Source organism: Cydia fagiglandana, chromosome 11 (assembly GCF_963556715.1).
Source record: "Cydia fagiglandana chromosome 11, ilCydFagi1.1, whole genome shotgun sequence".
Classification (NCBI taxonomy): domain Eukaryota; kingdom Metazoa; phylum Arthropoda; class Insecta; order Lepidoptera; family Tortricidae; genus Cydia; species Cydia fagiglandana.
The window spans coordinates 17,904,081-17,921,488 of NC_085942.1; the positions used below are offsets into that span (position 1 = coordinate 17,904,081).

Genomic DNA, 17,408 nt, shown 5'->3' on the forward strand with positions numbered 1-17,408 from the left:
CGTCAGTGTTGTGGAGTATCGAAATGTAGATGATGTTTACCACCACGCGCGACGCAACAGCGCAACGCATAAGTAGTAAATATCCACTGCAGACACGGCAACATGACACAGTTTAAAAAAGTGAAATATAGAACGCGCAGATTGGAACACATACACTGTAACCGTTCGTTAAGGACCGCGACCGCTTCCATCACGGCGCGACCGCGACAGTAACAACAACAACACAGCAGCTGAAACCGAGCCGACACCGCTATCGTATTTCAATATCCATTGACTATTTGCGAAAATAGGCGAAACTTGAAAAGGAATTGCACGAAACATTTCTGCCCATATTCGTAGGTAAGTACCTATACAATAAAATTAAATAATGGTATATAAACACGTCGATATCTTAGGACTATTATAATTACCTAATAAACCTCCTTATTAAAAATTACTAGAAAAGTCAGACAAAATGCATACACCAATATAAAATCGCAAACATGCCCCCATTCAACACATGTTACAAAAAGCAAAACCCATTACTCAAATACACTACAAACTAATCCACGTCCGTTTCCGACCGGTTCTATCTAGTTTAAAGCTCTCTGAACCGGCGCGTACCGGTTTGAACCGGCGCTGGATCAGAGCGGGAGCGTTATTGCTATCGCACACGGAGCGCAGGCTATACTATCGGCCCAATTCTAACAATGCTTATAAGATGTCACACCGATACGATACTAATTTGTCAGTGTCTAATGTGATATTTCTATAACCAAAAACGTCACTTTTATCGTATCGGTGTGACATATTCAACACGTTGTTAAAATCGGGCCGTATGCATAGTTCGTTCGCGTTCCGAACGCAGTAAAATCATCATAACATTGTCCGCCGGCCTAGCGATGCTCGTAACTAATCAAATCATTCTTAATTAAAAAGCATGCCTTCAACTGGTGACTTTGAACAGTTTGAACTTGATTTTCTAATCAGGAACGATTTGGTTGATTACGGGCGCAGCTAGGCTAACAGACAATGATGATTTTACTGTATTCTTAACGCGAACGAATCAACGAATGACGGTGCGATTCGGGAAATGAATTAGAGATGCACTAGATATGAAATAGTAAAGATATGTGACGTTCCACGGCATAAGGTACCTTTTGCCGTGGAACGTCACATATCTTTACTATTTCATATCTAGTGCATCTCTAATTCATTTCCCGAATCGCGCCGTTAGTCAGTGTTGCAGAGTGGGCACAAATGGCACATTTTTCGTTATTTTTGGCGCAGATTCGAGCGATAGAGGCAGATAACGAAATTTCGATTTTAGACGTGGTTCATCTAAATATTCGACTCTGCAAGCACCGACAATGCGGGTTGGAGTCCGCGCGAGTGCGCATCGGAGTGACGGCCAATTCCGCCGGTGTGTGGAAAAAAAACAACGCCAGATGAGTAATTGGAGGAATTGTTTTAGTTTATGCCTTGTTTTTGGATCTACGGCAGTAGCACTGAAAGGTTTTAGAATATCAAAATAGGCAAAGCAACAGTCAATGAATGTAGTTTTTTTTTATTGTTTTTCATTCTGACAACGCATTTATAATAATTAATAAACCTTTCTCTAAAACGTGAAAAGCCCACCGCTTATTTTAGACGATCTATGACAATATATGCCGATGTCTTTAAACATTTTATGAATTGAAGTAAATATGTGTCGTAGATATACCTATATGTATGTTCAACCGTAGCACTGGGAGGATTTTGATCAATTGAGTGTTAATTGATCCGGTTCCGAAGCCTGGATGACATAAGATAGTTTTAACCATTTTTCAAACGGGCTGAGTGGACATCTATAATGGCCATGGCGACGCGTCAAATAAACGTCTCGGTGAAATGTCTAAACAGTCCTTTCTTTCAAACCTTTTTTTCTTATGCCGCAGCTTATGCTAGACCGCCAGTCTCGTTATCGTACCGAAGCAGCAAGGATTAAGGGCAACCAACACGTCGGTGTACATTTTTAATCGATAGCGAGCGTGACAGGCTATCCCCTACATTAAGGCGATGAGCCGCGCTTAACTTGTCATCTCGCCGCGGCGTGTAATCCGACTAATGCTGCAATAACTTGGGGCTCCACTGTAGATGAACAGCGTTACAAAAATATTACTTTTTAGGGTTCCGTACCCAAAGGGTAAAAACGGAACCCTATTACTAAGACTCCGCTGTCCGTCTCTCCGTCCGTCTGTCTGTCACCAGGCTGTAACTCACGAACCGTGATAGCTAGATAGTTGAAATTTTCACAGGTGATTTATTTCTGTTGCCGCTGTAATAACAATTACTAAAAACAAAATAAAAATGGGCTCCCATACAACAAACGTGATGTTTTTGCCGTTTTTTGCGTAATAGTACGGAACCTTTCGTGCGCGAGTCCGACTCGACTGACTGTTGTGATTGTAAATTCTATGCGATTTTTAACTCTCCTATATCGTCTCAAAGTGCAACTGCTATCGTAACAAGCGGCTTCACTCTTCACGATATGAACACGAACAACATTATAAAAATATTACACTTGATGGTTTTGTTTCTAGTATACTCCCTTATCCTTCCTTCCTATCCTTTCTTATATCCTTCCTCAATTTCAACTCGATAGGGGGTTCAATTCCGGATAAAAGATTCTTTGTCAAATTATATGTAGGTATGTACAATGTCATTAAAATCCGTTATGTCTTTGCGTTATCGAATAAAAAAATATCGAGAACGTCAAACGCACTACTTCCATATTTACAGTATTAATGGTATAGGTAGTAGTAGTTACCCTTACCCCCCCCCCCCCCCAAGTAAGTATTTAAGTAAAGGTAAGTTCGCCTTTGTACCCCTATTTCTGTAAATTTAATGTAAACCTGTGTGTAAGTAGTAGGTACTACTACTACTACTTACTGCGATTTCGTTCAAGAGTCACACGCACCTAGCCGCCGCCATACAAACGAAGTTACACTTTCATTATGAAACGACATTAATACCCCCCTTTTAGTATATAACACCTCATTTTTGTGTCGAGGGTTAAAAACACCCAATGCAATAAAAACCTTTTGTTAAAAGTTCGCGGTCACGTGACCGGCTCCCACGTTTCACTCTTAAAACAGTATACTTCTGACAAAGCTACCGGGCTAGCACAAACACAGCACAGAGCAAAACTGAACCGTATCCGATTTGCATATGAAAAAAGATCGAGGCACCAAGAGGCCGATTCAGACTGCAATTTGATATGGTTTTTGATCGACCTTGAATGTAAACTGAAAAACATGTCAAATACTAAAGAAAAATTCACAAAGCCCTCCAGTGGTGAAGGCCGGTCTCAGCCTTTTTCTTTTTCTTTCGACTTCTTTAGTAAATATATGACATCTATTTCAGTTTATAATTTATAAAGTAGTCACGACTACTTAAAAAAAAATATCAAAATACCTACTTATCTGATAAAAAAATGCGTGTGTGTGGTGCTGGCGAAGAATGCTTTGGATTCCCTGGAAAGCACGCCGTACTAACGTCTCGATATTGAAGGAAACTAGACACACAACAACGCCTCTCTACAATATGTCTTCCCCGGATACTTCAGTACTTTGGCCACATAGCACGTCGGAGTACTGATAATTTGGAAAAACTTATTATAATCGGCAAGGTTAATGGTAGGCGACCAAGAGGACCCAGTCTAACGCGATGGTCAGACCAGGTCTCCAAAGAACTGCAGATGCCGATGTCACAGGCTCTCCATCAAGCTGAAGACCGCAATAAATGGAGAAGCCTATTGCAACGTTTCCGTCGAAGCCACGATCCTCAGCAGTGAGGGAACGACTTAAGGAGGAGGAGGTCGGGGAACACTCGGTGGAACTAAGACCGATTCGTTGCGTGTTCCATTTTCGAAAACTTTTGGCTGTGGCGTGGAACAATCATTTCATGACACGGCAGCCATGCCATGCGCCATAGAATATGATGACACTCCTCCCGTGTCATACGCCACACGTAAAAAACATTGACGACATGGCAGGCGTGTCATCAGCCCCGAATCGGTTAAGAAAGTGTGACGTATTTAAACTCGTGACGGAAAACTCTTACACTTTTGTTCGTCTAGCCCCCATCCGCAAAGTCCGTACATACCGATACCGATAAGTAACTTTGTAGTCGTAAGGAATGGTCTCGTAAGACATTTTGGTCGCACTTAGGAAAATCATATCAAATTCTAAAAACAGAATCGACCGAAAGAGCCAAAGCGCTTCCATGAAAAATACCCACGTGTAACACGATCTTATTTAAAAGTCACACCCGGTGCAAGTTTATAAAAGAATGAACACTACGTGTGTAAGTTTCAACGTGAAAAGTATGATATATTCAGCACTTCTGTCTTTAAATTATATTCCCTTTGTTCTTTTGAGGGTATATTTTATTTCGCCGTCTTGGGTTACGTCTGTCGAATGAGGGGAAGGGTTAGCGAGTTTTTTGGTAAATTGAGACTGGGATATAAGTTTGGCTTCACACATTGTTCAAGTTTCGTTCGTAACTCTTTATTAAATCTGACTTTATATTAATTTTATGCTTTTATTCGAGTTGTCAACCACATTGGCTGTTATAAAAAACAGTACCTTATCAACCATAAAGTTAAATTTTATTTTAAATATAAAGTTAAATTTTAAAATCCTTTATTCTTCAAATACATTACTCGCACAGTCACCTGCAATAATATGTTACACAACAAAGACTGCAATAATATCTGACACGATCTTAGTTGTAGAGCCATAAGAGCGCGTCACATATTTTGGCTGCCTTCGATGTGTAACATACTAAACTGTCTTTCTATGGAACTTTCTATGTAAATAAACCGCCATACTGATATTGTCAAAGAATGATGAATTTACTAGTGACTTTTGTTTACATAGTTAGCAAGTTCCATTGGCTGACACATTATTGCAAGTGACTGGTACATAAGAAATGGATGAAATTCCAAAATTAATTAAGTTTCCTATCTCGCAATCACTTTAAATTGAAATTAGTCGAATCCCGTCTAAATTCAAATTTTGTACTCGAACGGTGAACGGTGAGCGCTCGTATTTGTTCGGGTGCGTTAAAAAGAAGTGAAAAACCCCTTTTATTCACTCTTCGAAAAACAAAACACGATCGCGTGGATTTAATTTTATTGGTGTGGATCGTACAGAATATAAAGGTGGAAAAACGGAGAATTATTTGAAGTTCACTATGCAATAGAATATAAAACATTTTGACACAAAAGTAAACAAGTTAACCAAATATTCTTTTAAAACAAGAGATAAAAAATATTTTTTTTACTTTGTTTAACTATCAGGGATACATATAATAGGTACAATTATATTTTTACAAGAAAAACTTGGAGCGATCACTAGCAGGTCGATCAATAAAGGATTTCATTTTATCCTTTAAATTCGATATTTTGTGTTTTATATATAAAACAATACTACCCAGAAAAACTCAACAAAAGCATTTAAATTCTTATTTCATTCCTCCCTCGAGCATGATGTACAAAAACTACTCTTTCACTAACATTAACTACAAAGAGCAATTTCCCATTTTCCTCTACGCCTAGCCTTATATCTCCATTACCCTAACACGGGTGGGAGAATAGGCACCCTATATATTCTTTGAGTGAAATTACACCGCCTGTATTTTTATAGACTGCTTAACATTTATCCGTAGAAATTTACGTCTAACTGCCCGATTCGAACTTTAACCTGTAGCTGCCCAGAGGCCTATAAAAAGGTCTACCGTTCCATTCTAATTTGAATCGTTTTTTTTTTTATGCCTAATAATGTGTGTCCCAAAAGTGTGTGGGCAAAAAAGAGATGGCGGGATGACCTTGACGCTTTTTGCAGCGACTGGCGGGAACATGCACAAAACCGTGACGAGTGGCGGAAGAAGGGGGAGGCCTTTGCCCAGCAGTGTAACACAAATTTGAATCGTTATTTTGACAAATCAAAATTGCATTTATCTTCGCAAGTTTTGACACGTGGGCGGCTAGAGGTACGTCAATTAATAGATCTAGAAACAATATGGATTAGATGTGTCAGTGTTAAAACTAACGTTTTTGTTTGAAGTAACGTCATATTTCACACTAACATCTAATCCATATTGTTTCTAGATCTATGAATTGACGTATCTTAAAGTTTCAATCGGGCCGTGAGACCAACATGTACCTACAGTACAGTCAAAGAATTTTTTGGCATATATGATTTTTTTATCATTGGGAACAAGTCGAGCGAAGTGACATAAAAATTTAAAATTGGGAAGAATGGAACACCCTACAACGATACATACATCATCAATTAGATTCGAGACATTTGAAATACATACTTTTGAATGCGAACTGTAGAAACAAAGACATAAGTTGCATTGTTTCATCCGTTTCTATTGATGCTGACTCCAGATACACTTGAGTCAGATTATATTTTAGGTACTTCACCACTGAATACAGTAAGAGCCCTTCTGAAATGAAAATTATTTAACAAAGGACTCTCTTACCAAGAGATCGCTAATCAGTTACGACATTATCGCACCAAAGCTGCAAATTCTCTCATACAACCACTGCGGGCAAAACTACCTGACCAATCCTAAACCTTACTGCAACGAGATAAGGTCCACCAATGTATTGTTGTTAGAACATCTTTATCTGCGTGTTCCAGTCATCAATCTTCGCTCTGTTTTTACCTTCGTTTGGGCATTAAGACAAACGAACATGATAATTAGATTAATCGTCATGTTCACTTTGCTTGCTGGTTTCTTTTAGTGAATCTTTCTTGTACGTCTTCACTCGAGGGGCGTTTTATGTGTGCAGATATTTTATACGGACAGTTTCATTGCTATCTGTTGTATGTGTGTGTTGTTCTATATTGGCTCTGGCTTAAATTAGATGCTTTTTAGCACTAATAGCCACTGCGAAGCCGCGGACGGACAGTCAGACGAATGGACTAGGCCAAATTATAAAGTTTTCTCATTAAAGATGCTTTTTAGCACAAATGGCCACAGCTAAGTCGCGGACGGATAGTCAGACGAAAGGACTTGGCTAAATTATTAAGCTTTCTCATACTGAAATAGGCATCACAAAAGAAAAAAAATACCGAGGCACAGGGCATGGCTAGGATCAATCCAGCGTCTACTGCATTCGTGGTAACACCTAAACAACTCGGCCACTCGGCACGGCAGTATGGGCATTTTGTTGCCTAGTAGGTAATATGAAGGTTTCTTGTTGGCTAAGAAAGCACAGCGGAACCCTGAAACCAGACAAAGACATGCCGGAAAGCACTTTATACTTTTAAAAAGTTCCCGGTAACGGTAGATTCAGCTGATATTCAAATGTCTATTGGCCGTTTGAGGATATCCTGAATATGCTTTCAACTTCGCCCAGCGCCAGGCGAGAGGCGAGTTAACACTCAAACTAACCAGTATCGGCTAGCTTTCACCAAGGACATCATAACAAGAAATGAGGATCTGAATAGGCCTCCTGGTCTACCTAGTTCTCCTGGTCCACGTTCTAGTTTCGAGGCGACTTGCCGATACCCGGTGTGTCCCGGAGCAGACGAAGTATTGCCTTGACGGTGTATTGCCTTTTTCTCGTCGAAATTTGTGTTATTTTTATAATTATCTAGATGTAGACCTGTATGCCTGATTTAATAAACACAACAGTTTATAGAAAGGAAACATAAACACGCTCTCGATTACTCGCATTTATCACGGATCTCGACATCACAGTTACACCGTTTGAAAACGATCGACTCGCTCCGCTCGGAAGCTATGGCAATACACCATCGCCGTCAGTACTCTCTGTAAAGCGCGGCCATTACTTTTTACAGCTCTGATTGCGTCTAAATGTTGTTGCATTTCCTTTAGAATCTGTCTCTGCTTTTAAAATCCCGGAAAAATCTGACAATTCCAACAGTCGTTTTAACATGTTGCGTATCTCAATACAGTACTTTACTTGAATTGTAGGTCCTGAACGTAAAATAAGGAAAACAAAATGTTGAGTTGGTTAAGATTTCATTCTTCCTGCTCACTGTTTAAGACTAAGCCGTCGCAAAGACACCACACTGGCCACCTGAGGCAAATTTTATCAAGCTGTGAGGGCTACGGGAGATCGTAACCGATGGTAACAAATCACAGGAACTGGAAAACCAAGAGGTCACAATCGTAATGCGGGACCGGTAAAGAAGAAATCCCAAAAAATCACTGCACGATCAAGTTATTTGTTTTACAGTACATCTAGTGCTCCATTACGAGACACTGTGCTATAATAAGCACATTATGTAACTACGTCGAAAATTTAAAGGGCCACACGTGCTGTAAAACGTGCGAATAGGTAATTGTATCGTAAATAACTATTATGTGCCACTTCGTACCTTGTTACAGAGATCAGTATTATGAGATCTCATATTTTGGTAATAGAAAGTGAATTTAAATACATCAAATCAAAATGAGCGAATATTTTAATTATCCCAACATTCGTCGCACTCGGATTTTAGCGGGTATCGATCGTGAAACAAAAATGTCTCCGTCGTCGCGATCCCAATTAGGCTTGACATTGATTCCCACTGCAGCCAGCTGGACCCGAAATAACCACCAGACTATCTGTTCTCGACGGTCACCAAACTGTGAAGACCAGTATTCGACGACCTCTATATTGGTTGACTTTATTCGTGACCTAAGAGCGAATGTAAAATGGATATCACGCCCGGGTTACGCGATTGAAATTAAACATATTATCGATCGGGCAAAATTAATTTTACATCCAGTTCAAACGAAAATGAACTTTAAAGGGCTGGTATAAGGAGATAGGATATGTGGGTGGCAGATTGCAGAAAATAGTCAGAGGACGTAATGTTTAGTCTGTAGTACGTTCGTAGTCAACGTAAAAGGCAGTAAAGAAGGGCTTAAGTTTCTTTGTATTACTAAGGCTATAATGCTCTTGTATTAATAGGGAAGGGAATGAATGGAGGAATTTACTTTCAGCTGAAATTCTAACTTGAATTTGAGATCTAGATTTATTTCGGTATCATAAAAAGTTCTAGTCGTGCTTAAATAGAATATTAAATATTAGACATAAATTCGTATAACAATATGAAGTGACTTCAAACTGAATTACATTGATAAAGCGAGTCATACGGCCGTATTCGAACAATTCTTCTAAGATATCACTGCGGTACGCGTGTGATGTCACGTGATATTAAATACCTATCACTTTTGACACCGACAGATCAGATCGTTATCGTACCGAGGTGATATCTTAGAATCATTGTTCGGATTGGGCCGTTATTCATTCTATCATAAAAACTACACCGATGCACGATAACTGAATCACATTAAGTAGTTAGACGTCATTCTTAAATCAGTGTAAGTTAAATTGGCCTGTGAGTTATGTAGTTTTGTACGTAAATCGGCCTATTATGATTAAAAAAAGCTTATATGTTCCGTTCCGTAAAAAAATTGACTCGGCGCCTGGACTAGCTTTGCGACGAAAATAACGAAATAGAGGAACTACGGCGCGATTCGGAAAGTGAATTAGAGATTAACTAGATACGATATAGTAAAGATATGTGACGTCCCACGGATAAAGGTACCTTATGGCGGTTGGCTTACGATTATTAACGTCGCTCCAATATTATTGCGGCGCTATGCGACGTAAGCGCCAGCCGCCATAAGGTACCTTTTGTCGTGGAACGTCACATAACTTTACTACATATTTCATATCTAGTGAATCTGATTAATTTCCCGAATCGCGGCGCCAGCCGCCATAAGGTACATTTTGCCGTGGAACGTCACATATCTTTACTATTTCATATCTAGTGCATCTCTTATTCATTTCCCGAACTGAGCCGCTAGTCAGATATTATTTTTAAATTTTTTAAATGCGCTAGCGTACTGCGCCGTTCAAAATGGCGCTGAAATCTAGTATTCAATTGAGAATGAAGCGTCCAGCGTCCAATAATAGGACGCTCGATGCAGGCTCTATTCCGGGAAGGTTGATTCGTTATTCCCAGTTATTTATTTATAATATTGCCTATAGGTATTAAGGCCATTTTATTAACCATTGTTCATAGACTTTGTTGTAGTTAGTTGTACTTATTTGCCAAGCGAACCCCAGGCTCCGATGAGCCGAGCCGTGGCAAAAATGCCGGGACAACGCGAGGAAGAAGAGAAGTTTGTTCATAGACTTTGTATGACGGTAATGTAATAGAAGAAACGAAAAATTTGTAGAAATTTTGGGACAGTGTTTTTCTCCGATAAGGACCGAGACATCTCGATATTCCGAGTACAAATAACCTGAAAATTGCCAAATAAACAAAAGTTGTGTTTAAAAGTATGACCCCTTTACTATTATGTACTTAGGTAGGTACTTTGATATTTATAGGTACCTTATTTTGCTAGAGTAAAATGGTTCTATAAAAGAGCAAGAACCATATCAACGCAACGTACTAAAAAATTCCTAATTGAAAACTAAAGAGCAAAAATACGAGGCACTTTATAAGGAGATCATTATATAAAAATTTACCTGTTTTCAATGCTCGTAAGTGAATGACGTGAAACAGTAGCAATATGTTCGCTCGTTCGATGTATTTGGCAGATAGAAACTCGTGATTAGGCTGATCTGATTTCAGAATTCCATTAATTGTTTCAATGTTTCCCAGAGCAAAATTAAACCTTTGTACCGGTAAATCTATTCATAATTTGATACAAGTATTCACATTCACTGCAGTTCTATCGACTCTACTACTCTAGTCTGCGTTTCGTTTCATTATGAACTGAAATCCATCGCTTTAGGTGAAATTTCGCAAATACCGGGCATCATTAACTGTGGTATCAAGATTAAATCCTAATACGAATCTAAATCAAATAGAGACCAAGCTGTCAAACGTGGTTTTCATACAGTATAATCCTTTATCCCACCACCTAGCCTCAAGTTTGCCTATTCAAATGTAAGGTGACACGGTCCATTATTGCCTTCTGTGCAAACAGCGCCCAGCTTACCCCTAAGGCGGTCTTCACATTGGTTGGGAACTGCCAATGATACTATTACTCAATACGTTATAGGCGTTCCAAAACTGAAGTGCTTAAATTGTACTAATTGTACAATTTCTGTGTAGTCGCGCCCAAATAAGCGAGAAATGTGCACGTGGTGACGAGCTTCCACACACCAAAAGAGAAAGAGACATGCTTAATACTATCAACAACATGTGTACCTATAAATGGTAGGTATGCGAAAATTATAAAAACCGAATAATTCTTAGGTAATTACATACATATAGAAGTATTTTTTGAGCCGCGAGAAGCCGTCATCGTCATCAATGGACTTAAGCAACTGGAGAGCCACTTATGCGTTGTCGGACCCTTGAGCAAGCAAAAATCCCAAATCTTCAAAATCCCGTACTAACCTACCTACTATACCTACGTCCATGAGAGTCCTGTCTTGGTCTCACACACACACACTAAAGCGTGCAGAGCGGAGATCAGTGTGATAGCCTCTTAAGGCTTTGTGGGATACTAGTTCGGTGTCTTTTTCCTAACAATGGCAGACTTAAAGTTAATGCTGTAAATTGCGCTTTTCATTGTGTTTAACGTGAATTACGAGTGTGTGGGTGGATTCTAGTGTTTTGTATGTGGTTTTGTGCAAATCTTATTCATATGTGAAAGTTTTGATGTTTCTTACTTAACTCTTTGAAGCGCACAAAAGAGCTAAGATAAAATTTAAGCTCTCAAGACGCTAAATTGTCCTAACGGTCATCACACCAAAATGGCTGCAGGGATTTGGACGTGACAAACGAACGAAAACTTACTAGTATAAAATAACCTACAATAAAAATAAACTTTGAAATACAAAAGTCTACACGATTCAAGTAGGCATTTTATGCTTATCGCCTACTCAGGTCACGGATGCCCTTGCAAAAACTTTGTACAGACTTTTAGTTAGTTTTAGTCTAGACCATATCTGGGACCTAGCTTTCCGGCGCTTTACGAGATTGAGATAATATTTTATGATAATAAGGTGTGCTTGGAATTGTAAAAGATTGGCCTTTTGAAATTAATTTAACAGAATAAAAAAGGTGTTTTAGTGTACGCGAAAGTCCCGCTAAAATAGGTAATTTAAGGGCCCTCCCACATCTGGCGTCTTTCGAGCGTCGGCGTCTACAATTCTATGGCCGACGTCGACGCAGCGTCGACGCAGCTGCGCAGCGACGTAATTTTCCATAGCGCTGGAACGACGCCGACAGACGCCGACGCTCGAAAGACGCCAGATGTGGGGGGGGGGGGGGGCTCAATAACACTTGTTAAACCACTAGAATTCATAAGCGTGACACGTTTATTAAGCGTATTCCATTGTTTGCAATAAATTAACCATTCCAATATAACATAATTTAATAGAATTATAAAGGTGTTTTAGTGTACGCGAAAGTCCCGCTACAATAGTTTAAATAACACTTGTTAAACATTTTAGAATTCATAAGCGTGACACGTTTATTAAGCGTATTACGTTGTTTGCAATAAATTCGCAATCCCAATATAGCAAATGACAATAAATGGCAATTACCAATATTAATTAAAACGCGACGTGGTCTAAATGCAAACAGGGATAATCTCGGAGGACCCAATTATTGTGATTTATTGTGTATGACTACAAAAACTACATATTAAGGTGTGAATAACAATGACAACCGATCGTCGCGTTTCGAAATATAGACTTACCGTATTGACTCGAGTCATTCTGGCTATTAATAAATCACTTGATTTGATACAAGGTGTTGCGATTGCGATACATCATCATTTTTTATCGACATCGACTTGAAGATTAAGTTTTTTTTTTTTTTATGGCTTTCCCCTCTTGTGTGTATTGGCAGGAGGGATTTTGCCAATGACGACGTTTTAAGACGTACCACGCACGTTAAGAATGTTCGGTGAATAATTTTGATTTGGTGATAGGAATTGTGCTGGGAACCTAAAACAAAAACATTTATTGTTATGGACATCACAGACAACACATGACATATGTACAGTTTATTAGAAAAAGAGCGGGAAAGGCGATAGTTTTGACAGTTAGGTAGCATGCCAACATAAGGAGAAAAATAAGAAATGGACAATAGATATAAGATGACAAGTATTATAGAAAGAGTAGAGAAAGTAAAGCCGTTAAAGTTTGATATTATTTTCTTGAATGTGTTTAAGAATAATTCCAGTGATGGGAGGATCCATGAGAACCAGAAGCGTTTGAAAATTGATAGGCCGCGGAATATTTTTCGGTAAGATATCATATAAAGAGTGGTTAAGTCTGTTGCAAGAAAAGAAAATGTGTTCCGTCGTTCCTTCGTCAAGACCGCACTCGCATAAAGAGCTATCCCGCACCCTAATTTTTGCAAGGAATACAGGAGTGCAGACGTGACCCAAACGAAGCCGGCAAAGTGTAGACGTGGCCCATTTACATGCAGAGCGAAAACGGAAGAACCATGGTTTATGAGGTATAATTGGCTGTATATTTCCGTAGTGTTTTCCTACATGTCGTCTAGAGGAATCCCATAATTGTTGCCAATCGTCCCTTAAGTCACGGCGAGCTTTAATCATTAAGTCAGATGCGAGAACCATGTTGTGAGTCTCCGATCCATTGAGAGTGGCCTGCTTAGCCCACATGTCGGCATCCTCATTGCCGTTAATCCCACAGTGACCCGGAATCCATATTAATGTTACCTGTAAGCCTATTTCTTCACATCTGTATAGTAATTGTTTAAGTTTCAGGATGAAAGGGGAAATCATTTTCATTTTGAGCTGGTTACCAGATACGGCTTGGAGGCAGCTTTTGGCATCAGAGAAAATGATAACTTTGGGGATTTTGTGAGACTCGACGTATGCAACTGCTTCCATTAAGGCGATTGATTCCCCAGTGAAGACGGAGGACTGTGAAGGGCATTTATAAGATAAAAGAATGCGGTATCTAGGGATCCAGATTGCTGCTCCTACACAGCTATTGGGGTTCAATTTTGATGCATCTGTGTAGATTGGTAAGAAATCTGGCCATTTTTCTAATTCTTTGTTTAATTTAATATTAGCTCCTAGATCATTTTTATTGATATTAAAATCTAAAATTACATTTGGGCGGAAAGTTAAACAATTATATTCAAATTCAAATATTGGATTCTTGTTGGTGCTATAAAGTGAGGAAGGAAGGTTTTCAATTTTTCTGAAGCTGTTAATAAATCTTGGTGTTTGTTTATGAGTCCAATATGCATTTACAGATACCAAAGATGAGAGAGCCTGTAAGCGAGGAATGAGGGGGTGGCTGGATAATGAACATGCCCTCAAAACATATCGGTCTGCAAGGAGTTGCCTGCGGAGACAAAGAGGAGGATCCACACACTCAACCTGCATGCCATTCTTTGGTGAGGATCTCATGGCACCAAGGATTATCCGAAGACATTTGGCTTGGATAGCATCTAACTTCTTGAGAGCTACTTTATTGCATGGTTCTAGAACAAATGTACCATAGTCCATTTGGCTATGAATTAAGGCATTGTAAACAAGTTTCTGGCAGTACGGATGAGCACCCCACCAGACCCCAGAAAGGGATCGGAGCACATTAATGCCTTTTTCACACTTGTCAATGACATGTTTTAAATGTGGAACGCCAGTCATTTTGGAGTCGAAAATAACACCCAGAAATTTTACACTGCTGCTGTTGGGAATAATCTGGTCTTCATATTGAAGAATAATATTAGGGATGGTATGGCGGCGGGTAAAAGTGACTGTGCAACATTTGGAGGGTGAAAGTGAAAGACCATGCTCATCCAACCAGTCTTTGAGGTACACCAAGGCCTCATTCAATCTAGAAGACGCTTCATCTAAATTGTGAACTGCGGTATAGACAACCAAGTCATCGGCATATTGCAGGATGTTGCAAAAGGGGAGGACAGATTGCTCAACATCAAATGTATAAAGGTTATATAAAAGAGGGCTGAGAACAGAGCCTTGGGGGAGGCCTTGCCATACTGTTAAAGGTGGGTAGAAGGTATTCCCAGTTCTAATTTTAATGGTTCTTCCCATGAACAACCTGCAGACAATTTGTACAATTCTCGCAGGTATGCTCAGCTGTAGCAGTTTTGCTCTGAGCAGAGGGAGTTGCACATTGTCGTAAGCAGATGAGATATCTAGGAAGCACCCAACAAGTTGCTGCTTCTTAGAGAGGGCCAGTCTAATATCAGAAGTTAAAATGGTTAAGCTGTCCAAGGTACTTCTTCCCTTACGGAATCCAAATTGGGTATTAGCTAGAATTCCTTTACTCTCAACCAACCATTCCACTCTGTTCTTCACCAAGTGTTCAAAAATCTTTCCTATCGTTGCAGATAATGCGATAGGGCGGTAGGAAGATGCTTGGCGAGGATCTTTGCCTGGCTTCAAGATTGGGATTACTACTTGGGACTTCCAATCCTCAGGGACTTTGCCGGACATGAAGAACAAATTGAAGAGTTTTAGAAGGTGGTTTATGGAAGGGGGGCTCAATTTTTGGATGAAGCAATACGGAATTCCATCTTCTCCAGGTGAGCTGTTACGGAGACCGGTTAGAACCATGTCAAGTTCTGAGATAGAAAAGGGGTTGTCTAATGGAACTAGATGTGAAGGGGAAACTGGATTTATGCACCTCTCTTCTGGGACAGATGGAGGGGCCAGTTTGTTTGCAAATTCTTCCAGCCAAGTAGAAGGATCGCAAGATGATGAGGGATCGGATTTAAAAGATCCTCGAAATTTTTTGATATTTCTCCAAACCAGTGAAGATGGGGTTCTGGGGTTAAGGCTTTCGCAAAATCCTTTCCATCCCTTCTTTTTTGTCTTGTTAAGAAGGCGTTTGGTTTGGGCAGAGATTTTTTTAAAAGAAGTATAATCTGCAGTGAGTCCGGTCAAATTATACCTCCGTTCTGCATCGTCTCTCTCCTTAACTGCTGCAGTACAGTCCGAATTCCACCAAGGTGGGGATGGTAATTTAGAACTAGAAGGTTTTTTCTTAGGAATATGATTATCAGCTGCTTCTAGAATTATAGATTTAAACAAAGAATACCTTTCAAGGGGACTAATTACACTATCTAATATTTTTAATTTATCTTCAACTTGAGCTGAGTAATTGGGCCAATCAGCCTTATCAAGCTTATATTTTAAAAGAGGTTCCGGAGATGGAAGAGGAGATACTGAAGATGGCTTAGAAATTATTATAGGAAAGTGATCACTTCCGAAAGATTGATTGAGAACTTGATAGGAGAGCAGGCTAGAAAGGTTAGGAGAGCAAGCAGACAGATCTAAGACCGACTTGGGGTTTTGACCAGGGTATACTCGGTGAGTGGGAGTACCATCATTAATTATTATTACATTGATATCATCGAACAGGTCAATGAGAAATGAGGAGAAAGTATCACTGTGTGAAGAACCCCAAGAGGTGTTATGGCAGTTAAAATCGCCTAGAATCAGAAGGGGATGAGGGACAGAAAAAAAGAGAGTAGAGAGATCAGGAATTAGATTTAAATTTGGATGAGGAATGTAAACAGATATAATATTTATTCCCATGACGTTAGCGGCGACAGCGTTAATTTCATGGGAGTGGGGGGGAAGATGAATTTGTGTGAAGGGATATTTCCTATTAATCAGTAATGCACTACCTGCACGACCGTCATTGCGGTCATCTCGGAGGCATGAGAACCCAGAGATCTTAAAACGAGATCCGGGTCTCAGCCATGTCTCCGAAATTGCCGCAACCGTCACAGAGTGCTCGTTGATTAAATTGATTAAATCAGATTTTTTTTGATTTACACTACGACTATTCCACTGTAGGATATTGGCCATAGGGACCTTTGATTGAAGCTAGTTCTTTTCTGATGGCAGCAAGATGATGGGCAACGTTGTTCGGTATACAGTCGCTAATCATGGCGACCCAGTTCTGCATTAGAGCTAACATAAGTGACACACTATTGTCATTAGAGGGCTCGGTATCAAAGGGGGGAAGCGAAAGAGCGTGTCCATTTGGCAGTTGAGAAGAGGGAGTAGAAATTATATTTTGATGTGCAACGCGGTCATAACCGGGGGACAGAGGAGTCCTTGGTCGAACGGGTCGGTATATAGTCTGGCGGCGGGATTGAGAAGCAATCGGTACGGCTTGTGAACCAGAGGGAGCCAAATCGGAAGAGAGAGAGTGACGAGGGGCTTCTGTAGCTACAGGGCTGAACATGGTGTTTGTAACATCAGAGTATGTTTTCCGAACGGTAGGAGTACGTGCCGCAGCCTCCTGATAAGAAATATTTTGCTCTGACATTAACAGTTTAATCGCCTTTTGTCTACCAAATTCTGGGCAGTTTTTATCTGTGGCAAGGTGGCGACCTGTGCAGAAAAGGCAGGAAATATGT

General features: G+C 39.9%; 1 protein-coding gene across 5 annotated transcripts in view; it reads right to left on the reverse strand.

Annotated features, from left to right (window-relative positions):
* The window catches only part of LOC134669117 (tyrosine-protein phosphatase Lar), a 680,297-nt gene that overhangs the window by 464,085 nt on the left and 198,804 nt on the right, over positions 1 to 17,408 (reverse strand). The window lies entirely within an intron of this gene.